Source organism: Echinops telfairi, unplaced genomic scaffold (genome assembly GCF_000313985.2).
Source record: "Echinops telfairi isolate 266 unplaced genomic scaffold, ASM31398v2 ScPeMD7_7424;HRSCAF=8462, whole genome shotgun sequence".
Taxonomy (NCBI): domain Eukaryota; kingdom Metazoa; phylum Chordata; class Mammalia; order Afrosoricida; family Tenrecidae; genus Echinops; species Echinops telfairi.
The window spans coordinates 61,029,976-61,041,093 of record NW_022111324.1 but is presented as its reverse complement, the minus strand read 5'-3'; positions in this window follow the sequence as shown (position 1 = coordinate 61,041,093).

Genomic DNA, 11,118 nt, shown 5'->3' with positions numbered 1-11,118 from the left:
ACGTTTTCAGGGATGGACATCCTTCCCTTCTGCTCATCCCTTTTCTTTTGTCAATCAATTCAAGTGTATTCTTGGCCGTTACTCCCCGCTTGGCTCTCTCGGTCAAGGGTGTGAATTGGGAGGACCTGGTCTATTTTCGGAGATTTGAGTGAAAGGACTTAAACTAGCTATACTGTCCAGTGTTACAAGACTTTTATGCAGAATGAGAACTAGGTTAGGATAAGATGGGGGGCAGGCCGGGAACAGGGAACAGAGAAGGAGGCTGCTCCCTGTAAGGATTTATTTGGCCAGAGTGTAACTCTGGAAAAGTTGCATTTTGTTTAAATTAGAGCAAGACAAAGTTGAAAGCCAGATTTCTATATTTTTTCTGGTAATATTTCTTTATGAAGTATCTAAATGTCTGTTTGTCATCAATTTGAGATCAAAAAGAAAGTCCATATGCTGCATACTTTTTCAAAATTGCTATTTAAATATGTTTTAAATGTTTGGTACAATATGGAGAAGGTTGCTCTGCTCGGAGGCAAGAGGGAATTGCAGGGATAGTGGGGGTGGTTTGATAAAAGTGCTTTGTGGTTCCCCAAACCTGGCTGGGCCATCAGATTCACTAAAGGAACTCTTAAGATGTCTTGACTCACTTGGCTGAGCACCTGGGAAGCTAGGAATCCTGCTAGTTGTCTTTTAAATTAGATCCTTGCCAGTTACTGACTCTGTGACCTTGGGGTATGTTACTTGTCTGAGCCTCAGGTTGTTAATCTATAAAGTGGTGCTAATGTCCCAGTCAGAGTTGTCCCTTGACTGGGACATAAGCAAAACTGTCACATCACATGATTGGTGCTCAAAAGTGGACTTCACTTGGTCTACAAATGTGTGTTCCTCTTCTCACCCACCCTGGCCTGCGCACCATTCTCAGTCCTTCCCTGGGGAATGTTTTGGGTAAGTGGAACTGGACCATTGAGCACTACGTCCATGGATGTACATACAGTCCAGCTCATGCATCATTGTCACCTGGAGCAATTTAGATGCTCAACCACCACCTTTTAGGCTGTAAAAGAAAAATTAGAATTGGTGCATGTGTGCTTGCAAAAGTAGGCCCTGTGCACATTTAACCAAGCAGGAGACATTTACCAATTTTAAGCTTGTTTTTAGGGGGGAAGGAGAGGTACTGTTGGCCTTCTTGCTTCATAGAATCTTCCTATCTGACCAAGGAGGCCACTGAACCAGACATATTTCACAGGGGCATAACAAGAACCCAGCTAAGTAAAACAATAAGTATATATGGGTGTGTATAATTTGCATATTTGAATGAACAGTTCTTCCAAATACAATTAAATACATTTAAAATACAGCCTTTCATAAAATCAGGTTAAAACCAAAAATTATAGCACACCCCAAAGTAATTAAGGGAAAGCCTAGCAAAAGACAGCCATTAGAAAGGGAAGACAGGCCTGCTGGAAGGTGCCACTTCTGGCTGTGATTCTGTAGTCCTGTGAGGGAAGAAAGCCAGAGAAGTGGGATGGGCTGAACCAGCAGAGTCCATATCAAGAAGGCTGACAGTTTTAGAACAGGGAGAAGACAGTGAGTGCCTAGTGAACTGGCCCCAGGAAGGTGTTTTTGCTGGTATTCTAAGAAGGCTCTAGATAAGGAATCCTGGTGTGTAGGGAGGAGGGTGGAGAGGGTAAGGAAGGGAATGCTGGCTTGGGGCTTCTGGAAGACCAGCCCCAGGAGGGAAAGGGAACTCTATACTCTGAACAAAATATTCTCAAAGCATTCCCTGTAGATACCTGTCCATGGGTGCTTATAGGTAACTGGGCAAGTGTGGAAGATTCCTGCTAGGATAGGTCCTCTCTTTACCCAGGTGGGAGACCCCTTTGACCTTAAAAGGGCAAATGCAAGCGGCTTTGCAAAATAACTAGAGAAAGCACTTATCTGAGGCTCAGCCAGAGGGAGATGGCTGGAGACTTCTGGGTCCTAACACCCAAATACCCTCAATGTCAAGTGCTTTTTACCTACTCATGGGGCCAGGCAGGGAGCAGGGGTGGGATTGTCGGGTGGGGTGGGGGGTGTTGTGTGGGAATGGGGCAAAGAGCTTAGATGGGAAGAGCTGGATAGAGGAGTGAAGCGGGAGGTGAGAGAGGAGGGTGTGGGGGTGTCATGGAACAGGTGGTAGGTGGGACAGAGGAGTGGATATAGTATTGAAGAGTGTGTGGTAAAGGTAGGAGTAAGGTGACAGAGACTAAGTGTCCCCTTGCCTCTCCTAGGGGGACTGAGTGTGGATGTGTGGTTTGAGGAAAGGAAAGAGGTAGCAGAGAAAGTTGGCCTCTGCTCAAGCCCTCCTGAAGGGCATGAGTCCCAGCTTCCTCAGGCTCTGGCCCAGCCTTACAGAGACTTTTGAAGACACTCCCTTGGTAATCCTGGCTTGACCAGGGACAGGTTTGGACCAGAAAGCCTCTCAGTGGTGTGGGGTCAGTTGTGCCCTAGCCCTAGCACCACTTTTTGACTGAGGGGGAACTTGGGGCCTTGGTGCATGTTGGCTGCCTCTACCTCCCCGGACCCTAATTTCTTTCTCCATCTCCAGCCCCAGCTACGCTCTTATTTCCACCTGTGTGGCTCCCTCAAGATACCCCCAGCCCAAGGTGCAGGCCCCATCTGTTTTTGTTTGTTTGTTTTTCCCTAAAGGATATGGAAAGTTCTTCACAATGTCTGCTCATTGCTAAAATTTCTGATAGGGTTACTAGGAATGAATGGGGCATGGTGCAGGGGAAGGGGGGTGGGGGGAGATCTGGAACCTAATAGACCCAATGAAAATGGAATAATTAAAATCAACAGCTGATTTCTGTGGGCAAGACCCCACAGCTAAGCACAAGAGTAAGGGGTATGGAGTGCTTTGGGTTCTGGTCTAACATGGGCAGTTCATCTGTTTAGTCAGTCCATCTTGCACTTCCATTTTCAGAGTCCTTAAATACCACAGACTATATATGATGCCTATGTATGGGGAGTGGGCGGAGCCTGGGGAAGACATCACCACTTGTTCCAGGCTACAGAGAGAGTAAGGAAGTGGCAGGGGCAGAATTGGACCTCGGGTTCCTCAGCTAGCTGGCAGAGCCAGAACAGTTAGCAGTCAGCGTCAGTCACACAACCTCTAAAGAAACTGGTCCTTTTTCAGGGCTCTAATTTTGCCTTTCCCCATCATTCCCACTCCAAACCATTGCCACTGCCCTGAGGAGAAAGCATTTCACTGGTAAAAGATACAAAATCATGGAATTACTTTTGTTTTTAATTGCTTCCCCCACCTCTTAGATTCAAATAAACTCTTTAAAGGGTGAAGCCCAAGCATGCCAAGTTTTGCTGGGCACTGCAGGAAGTTGGTGAATTCAAGGATCCCTGTATTGCTGAAAATAGAATTGTAAAAAATAAAAGGGGTGGTGGGGAGAGAAAGTGAACGTAACTAATCCTATTAAATGTGGTAGCATGTTTTTGTGGCACGCAGGGAGAGATTAGGCACAGGAAAGAGGATAAGTACTGCTTCAGTTTCACTAAACTAATGTGACAACTTGTCACTGGAAATCTGTGCAGCCTGTTAGCAGATGACTAGCCGATGCAGAAGTGTTTTCTATCGGTCCCTTTGTGTCCCCCATGAGTTGTTTTCTTTTTTCAAAACTTCCTTTCTTTTCCTGTTTCTTTCTTACCCATGCTGCTCTATTTTGCTTTTTAATCCTTCGTGTCTCCATGAAGTCAAAACATTTAACTGGCTCTAATCAAGATTTGGTTTTGAAGGTGCCCCATGACCTTGTGCTGCCCAAAGAAGCCCTGAGGGGACCTCTCTCCATCCTCAACCTGATGGCTGTCCTGCGGCTTGGGCAATGCGGCTTCTGGGGAAGAACATGGCTGTAGGGTTCATTGTTTTCTTGTAGCCTTCCTTCTTTCCTGCTGCTGTTAATTTTCCCACGCCACTCTTCTGTCCCCAGCAGCCTGGGGGACAACATTGGTTTGAGATGCATTGTTCACGTACAAATTGGCTCTTCAAACCCATCCTGCAGTGGGGCCACAGAAAGGCCTGGTGATCTGCTTCGATACAGATGACCACCCAAAGCAAGCCAACCCCATTGGAGCAGTTCTCCTCTGTAACACATGGGGTTGCTGTGAATCAGAATGTACTCAGTAATAATCAGCTTTAAAAATATATATATATTTTCCTCACATACCCGTCTCCTCATCTCAGTCTTCCTCTCCACTTTCCATCTTCTCTCTTGCATTCTCCCCTTTTTCCTCATTTTAAAAAATTTAAAATCTCTCCTAGGATTTCTTTCCCCCCTTTAGCAACACTCCAGCCATCTGCTTTTTCCTCCATTACCTTCAGATAAAAACTCATTACCATCGAGTCAGTGCTGACTTACAGAGACCCCCAGAGGGTTTCTGATGCTCTTATTGTTTTACTAGCATGCTCAATCTTGCTGGTGGTTTCGAACTGCTGACCACTTGGGATCGCAGCCCCACGAGTGTAACCACAGAGTCAAGATAAAACTATCAAATTCACAGAGAAATTACTGCTTCCACATTAAAGTAGCTCCTGGCAAAAGAGGGGGCAGTTATTAGTAAGGGGAGGAGACCAAGCCTTCCCCACCCCCTAAACATTCAGGGAACAAACCCTCCTTCACCTTGGAGCCCATTCAGATTCATAGTGACCTGTGCCCACTACCACACCAGGTTTGCACTGGCAGAGTGAACTATGCATTGAGCTGCTAAATGCAAGGTCTCTGCCCCTTAAAGGTTTAAAGTCTTGGAAATTCCAAGAAGCAGTGGGTGGTTCTATCCTTTCCTTTAGGGTTACTGTCATTCAGAATCCACTCAATGGCAGTAGTGAGTAAGTTAATCTTCGAGAACGCCCACAGAGCTCCATCTTTCTCCTTGGGGTGGTCAACTATCTAGCTTTGGATTAGCAGCAGCAGGTTGCCTAGGCCCTGTGCCACCAGGGTGCCCTCAGGGAACCGAAGGCTGATCTACATCTAGAGGAAGCAAGAAGGCAAGGCTTGGTGGCAGCCTTTCCAAAGCAGGTGTCTAACTTGTTTGGAAATGTGACCGACTATCCTGCTCTCTGTTGCTTTGGCATCAATCTTTCCCACTTTCCTCCCTCCCTCCCCCGCTCCAACTTTCCCCACTGGCTTACCACCAGAGGCAAGATGTTGAGTCAATGGAAAAACAACATTCACCAACATTAAAGGGAGGCTGTTTAGAAAAGGAAGGCCCTGCTGAGGTGCAGAGGAAGCCTGTGCATTAACACTGGCCACCTCTTATCTGGAGCAGCTGGGTCTGGGCTGCCTGAGCAGATTCCCAGATTCCCTGGCCTTGCCAAGAGGCCTTCAGCCTGGTGGGGGGTGGGGGGTAGGGAGTGGAGGGGTGAGGGGGGGCGCTGACTCTCACTAGAGGCATCACCAGTATTTAAAAGACAAAGGGCCATCACTTTCCTTTTCTTTTTCCTTGTTCTTCTAGGGACTTGATTGAAAACCTGAACCAGTAAACAAAGTTGCCAAGTCAGTACATCTCTCAGCTTCTGTGTCTAGACGTTCCTAACCATGACTCTGGCCTTCCTCTTTGAGGACTCCCGAGGACTATCAGGATTGGCCATTGTGATCAGAGCATGAATTATGGGAAGGACAAGCTGAAGTGACCCAAAGAGAAGGGGGGAAAAGAAAAAGGCCTCTGGGTAGGTTCACTCTGACTGGAAATTGCTTACCGTTAAGTCAGCTCCCGATGAACAGATAAGGTAAATCCCTAATCAGTCAATAATTAACCATAGTTCTGTGAATGGTCCAGTCAGCCAGCTCCTGCTGACACCTTCAACAAGGGCTCTGCTGTGGTGGGAAGGGGTCTCCGCTCACTTCTCTGATAGTTCTTTCTGTTCAGCCTGTCACAATGCCTACTCAGGGATCATCGTTAAATGGGTAGAGGGATGCCTTCCAGGGAAATCTGTTCTTGGGAGTAACTTTAAGGTAATTCCTGGAATCTCATTTTTGGTCCTTTTAGCAATGTGTGCTTGCATCGTTTGCAGAATGCCTGGGAGATGCATTCTGGTGACAGGTTGGGTCGAAACCAATGCCCGGTTGTGTTCTTACTTGTCTCTTCATGCTTCTGGGGAGTTGGGGCTGCATCTTGACTCTCTCCTCTTGCCCTGCCCACCTTAGCTAGTAGTTTAATTCCCAGAGCCTACAGATATCTGTGTCTTGTTTCTCCACATCAGTGCCTCTTCACTTGTGGTAAAAACAGAAACACTTTTGAAATGATAAGCCAATCGCCTAAAACCTACCAAAGCGTGAAGATAAAAATTAAATAAAAATTGAGTTTTAAGTAAGGAAGGCTCATTGAAAGATGGGTGAATGTTAGGTTTGGGTCCTGGTGTGTAAAATGCCTCTTTCTTCCTGTAGAGGCAAAATTTTTGGAAGATAGGTGTAGGTCTTAATTGTGTTTTGTTGTTGTTATTTTGCCTTGGTGTTGTTTTGCTTAGCATTTAGTATATTACAACATGTTTGCAATTCTTTTTTGTATGCTACTAGATGAAAAAGGGTTGAATTTTTCCTGAGATCAAATTGTAGACTATCACCATGTAGAATCAATGAAATTTGCTCCTAATTTTTAATCTGTTCAAGTCACTCAAACATGATGCCCTTTAGACACAGGAGGAACCCAATATGAGAATGTAGCTGGATGTGATTCCATCTGCATCTCGGGAGAAAAACAACAGAAATCACGTTTGGTGGCAGAATTATCAAAGGTGTCATTCCTGTGTATGGAAGATGGGTCATCTAGCTACACTTCTGCTGGGTCTTCTGATAGGCCCCTGTGATCACCAACACCCTGTTACTCTCCTCCTTTTCACAAGGCACACAGTCCGCTGGGTGCTCAATTAATCTTTGGCTGCTTGGTGGAGTTGCTAGTGAGTGAACATTCTGCCAATGATCTGGGACACTCTTTTCAACAAGCATTAATTGAGTGACACTTCTTTCCCCTACCCCCCACACCCCACCCTCCCCCACACCAAATCATCCATCTGTCCTTTCTTGCGCACCTTTTGAGTTTCACAAGGGTAGAAAGCAAACTTTCCCTGAGTTGTAATCTTGACCTAAAGAGACAAGACATAAATCAGACAGTGCAACCTCCTATAACCTTATAAATAAATCTAGAGTCACCAGCCAGAACCAGCATGCTAAATGCTCAATAATTTAAATTAGCCTGCTTTCCTCTTTGCCCACTGAAACACGACTTCTGTGAAGACAACAGATATATGGCTATAGTTAATGTTGCCGTATGACGTTTTATCATTGGAAGATACAATCTGGAATGTGAAAGATCAGGGGAATTAATTTTTTTAGTTAGTCATTACTAAAAGTGTTCCAACCCATTGCCACTGAGTGGATTCCAAGTCATAGCAACCCTGTACAGCATTTTCAAGGCTCCAAATCTTTACAGAAGCAGGCAGCCTCGTATGGGTGTAGTGGCTAGGGGGTTTGAACTGCCCACCTTGTGGTTAGCAGTGCCACACTTATCTGATAATGCCGGTCATTAGTGACGTTGTAGGTTTCAAAAAAAAAATCTATGCTCTCCTTTCCTAGTTTTTATGCAAATGTCTAATGGTTTTAAAATTAGAAATTATCTTTCACTTATAATGTTGAGTAAAGCAGAGAACTTATATCAGGTTGTCTTTGTTCTCCTGTTGCTTAGATATTAAAATGAAAATTAAAAAAAATGGAACTGGTGTCTGTTTTTCAACGGGTCAGAAGGCATCACAATTATATGACACATTTTTGCGTGTCATGCTAATGGAGACAGGAAAACACAGACCTTGGCGTGACTGTTTAGTTACCCTCACTCTGGAGGGAAAATGCTTATTACTCCTCAAGAATTTCTTCAAGGAGAGAAAATCCCATCTATATTAATAAGTAATATTTCCCCCCAAGGGTATTGATTTCAACATTGGCTTCACCATGGGTGAATTATTTCCCTCAGCGCCCGCGCCCCTCCCAGCCCCACTATGAATGTTTAGGTGACTTGTCTTTTAGGAGCCAATAAACATGTTGTTTCTAGTCCAGTCATCTCATCAGCTGTCCAACCTCGGGGTAGTGGTTAGTTTGGAATAGCTCTCAGCTTTCCACAACTATTTAAAATGTTTCTATGAAATATACCCCAAGTTAAAAAATAATCTTGCTAAGATGTATTACTTCCCCATATTCCCTGCCTTTTAAAAACGAAGTATACCTTTTTAAATGAGGTCTGTGCCCATTTCTGCTTGCTCCTCAACTGTCATCGCTTCTTGGCTTGTTCATGGACTCCTGAGTCATGCATAAGCCTTTAAATGTCTTCAGGTCTCCGTTCTCCCTTTTGTAGTGGTGCAATGATGACATCTCTAATTTTGAAAATGCACCGGCTTTCCATTTGACCTGAGAAGCTGTCACATAAAAGATCGTTGTGGTGGGTGAAGGTGGAGGTAAAGGAGAGGTCATCGGATTCTTGCTAATGTAAATGCTCAAGCTCCCATTGACCTGGTATCTGTTTGGACTTGTGTATATATATATATATAATGTATTTTATTAACTGGTACCTTTAGAATTTATATTATCTTGCCTTGGATTTACTCATCTGTTAAATTTTTTTCCCTTCTATTAATTTAAAACTAACACCATGTTCCCAACATTGTGATCAACTTTGGTGATACCAAAGTGAATAAGAACTAATTGAGGCAATCCTGGTACTGCTAGTGAGATAGACTTGTGCAAATAATTATCAGGAGGTAAGAGAGCCATGAGAGAGCCTTGGTAGCACTACAGTTAAGTGCTAGCCTGCTGATCAAAAGGTTGCCAGTTTGAATCCACCCAGCAACTCCATGAGAGAAAGACCTAGCAATCTGCTACTGTAAAGATTACAAGAACTCTATGGGGGTAGTTCTACTCAGTGACATGTTTAGTTTGAGTTGAAATTAACTCAACCATTCCAAACTCAACAAGAGCAGTTGGGAATAAGTTGACATAAAATACTTTGGGAGTTCCAAAGCCTATCAAAGAATCCTTGAGGGAGAAGAGAAGTGTGATGGTTAGGTTTTGTGTCAACTTGGCTTTACCTACAGGTAGATATGCATGGAGTTCAACATCTCAATCAGGTCACAGCCTGATCTTGTCCCCTTGGATATTGTTGGCCTTGTTGGCCTGTTGGATATCTCTAAGAGACTGTGAAGAACTGAATCTGTCCCTTCTTCCTCCTGATCTGGATCCCACATCTGCTTGGGCTGATACCTACTACGTGGCCTGCAGACCCTGGGGAGCTGTTGGTGGCCTGCCATCTTCCTTGCTTCGGATCCACTCAGCTCTGTCTCCACCGGCCAGCAGTCTTCAGACATACTGGTTTCCTGGTTTATCAGTGGGCAGTTTATGAGACGGAAAGGGTCTTCAGCTAGCAGCTGACCCATGGACTGGAGTTGGACTGGGCTTGTCTACTCTGCAGCTGTGTGGGCTGCTTTCTTGCTATAAATTTATTTGTTGTACATATATGAGTGTCCTAGTTTTGTCTCTCTAGAAATCCAGCCTAACATGATAAACATGTGAAAGTAATTAATCAAACCATGAGACAGAAGTGAGTTCAAATCCTTGGCACATGGCAAAAGAAATCTTAAGCAAATCACTGTACTCTTATGAACCTTATCTTTCTTGGCTACAAATTGGGGATAATAAAAATGCCTGCCTTATGGGGATGGTTGTGAAGATGAAATGGCCTACTATATAAAAAGGAGGCACAAATTAAGTGTCAACTGGAAAATATAATGAGGGTGACATTTTAGCTCAAATGCTAACATTAATTCAACAAATATTTATTGGGTGCCTACCATATGTCATATCCTTCTGTTGGGGCCTGGGCAGGAGACCAGAGCTTGCCAAGGAGAAACCATGAGGGTGGAGTGAGGGACAGAATGATAGGCAGCTTGTGCAAGGGCAGGGAGGGGACAAACAGTGTTCTGTACTTGGAAGACCTGAGGAGGTCTCCTACTGTTGGCATTCCGAGGGCCAGGGAGGCTTGGTGGAGGGAGACGCAGCACAGGTGTCCTGCTAGATCAGAAGAGGTCTCCCTTGGCAACCGTGGCTCTGAGTAGGAAAGAGTCACAAGTGTTCACCGGTGGCATCCCAGTTTCTTCCCACCACTCTCAGGTGCCCCTGGGTAATGTGAGCCGTTAAGCGCTCCGTTACTAACCGATGGAGCGCCTCAGGAGAAACATGATGTGAAAACCCTATGAAGTGCAGTTCTAGTGAGAATGGACTCCGAGGCAGCTAGTTTGGATTTGTGCATTCTGGCCATTCTACATGTGCACGTTGCCCTTCCATAGCTAGACTATGTATGTTTGCCTCAGGGACGGAGACCTCATTGTTGCTACCCTCCCCATGTCTCCTAGGACTCAGATAATGTGGGGGCTGTGGTCCAAATGCAATAAAGATGACTATGATTCTGCCTGCTTGTTTAATTTCCTTTTTATTGTGGTAAGCAGAGATGCAACAAATGCACATTTCCACATTCCTCACTCGTGCAACTCAGTGATGCGATTGGGCTCCTCATATTGTGCAAGCACCACTGCTACCTAGTTGAGACTTTATCTGTAGCCATTTCTCACACGAAGATGATTTCAGAATGTTCAGATTTAAATGCTTGCTTTCATGTTAATCAGAGAGATTCACAAATGAGAAATTCTGACCATGCCACTGCTTAAAACTCCTCATATTGTTTTTAGGACAAAGTTTAAGATCTTGAATGCACCCTGTAAGGCTCTCCACAACCCGGTTTCTGTCTATGACTCTTGCCTCATCTCCTGAAGCTCATCCTGGTCTCCCGCCAGGTTTTCACATCACCGCCCTTTCCCCATAATTTTCAACATCTGGAGCACCTAGGGGTGCTGTCTCCTTGAAAGGTTTCTCCAACTCCTTCTCCAGATGGACACCTGCTCCTTGACTCAGGGTCCGATGAAAAACCATTTGCTCTAGAAAGTCGTCCCTGATTTCTCAGGTTAGACACTGTGATGAAAGATGTGTACCACCCTGCAGTTTTCCTGAATTTTGTGTATCAGAATTGAAATGAATAAATTATTTGTCC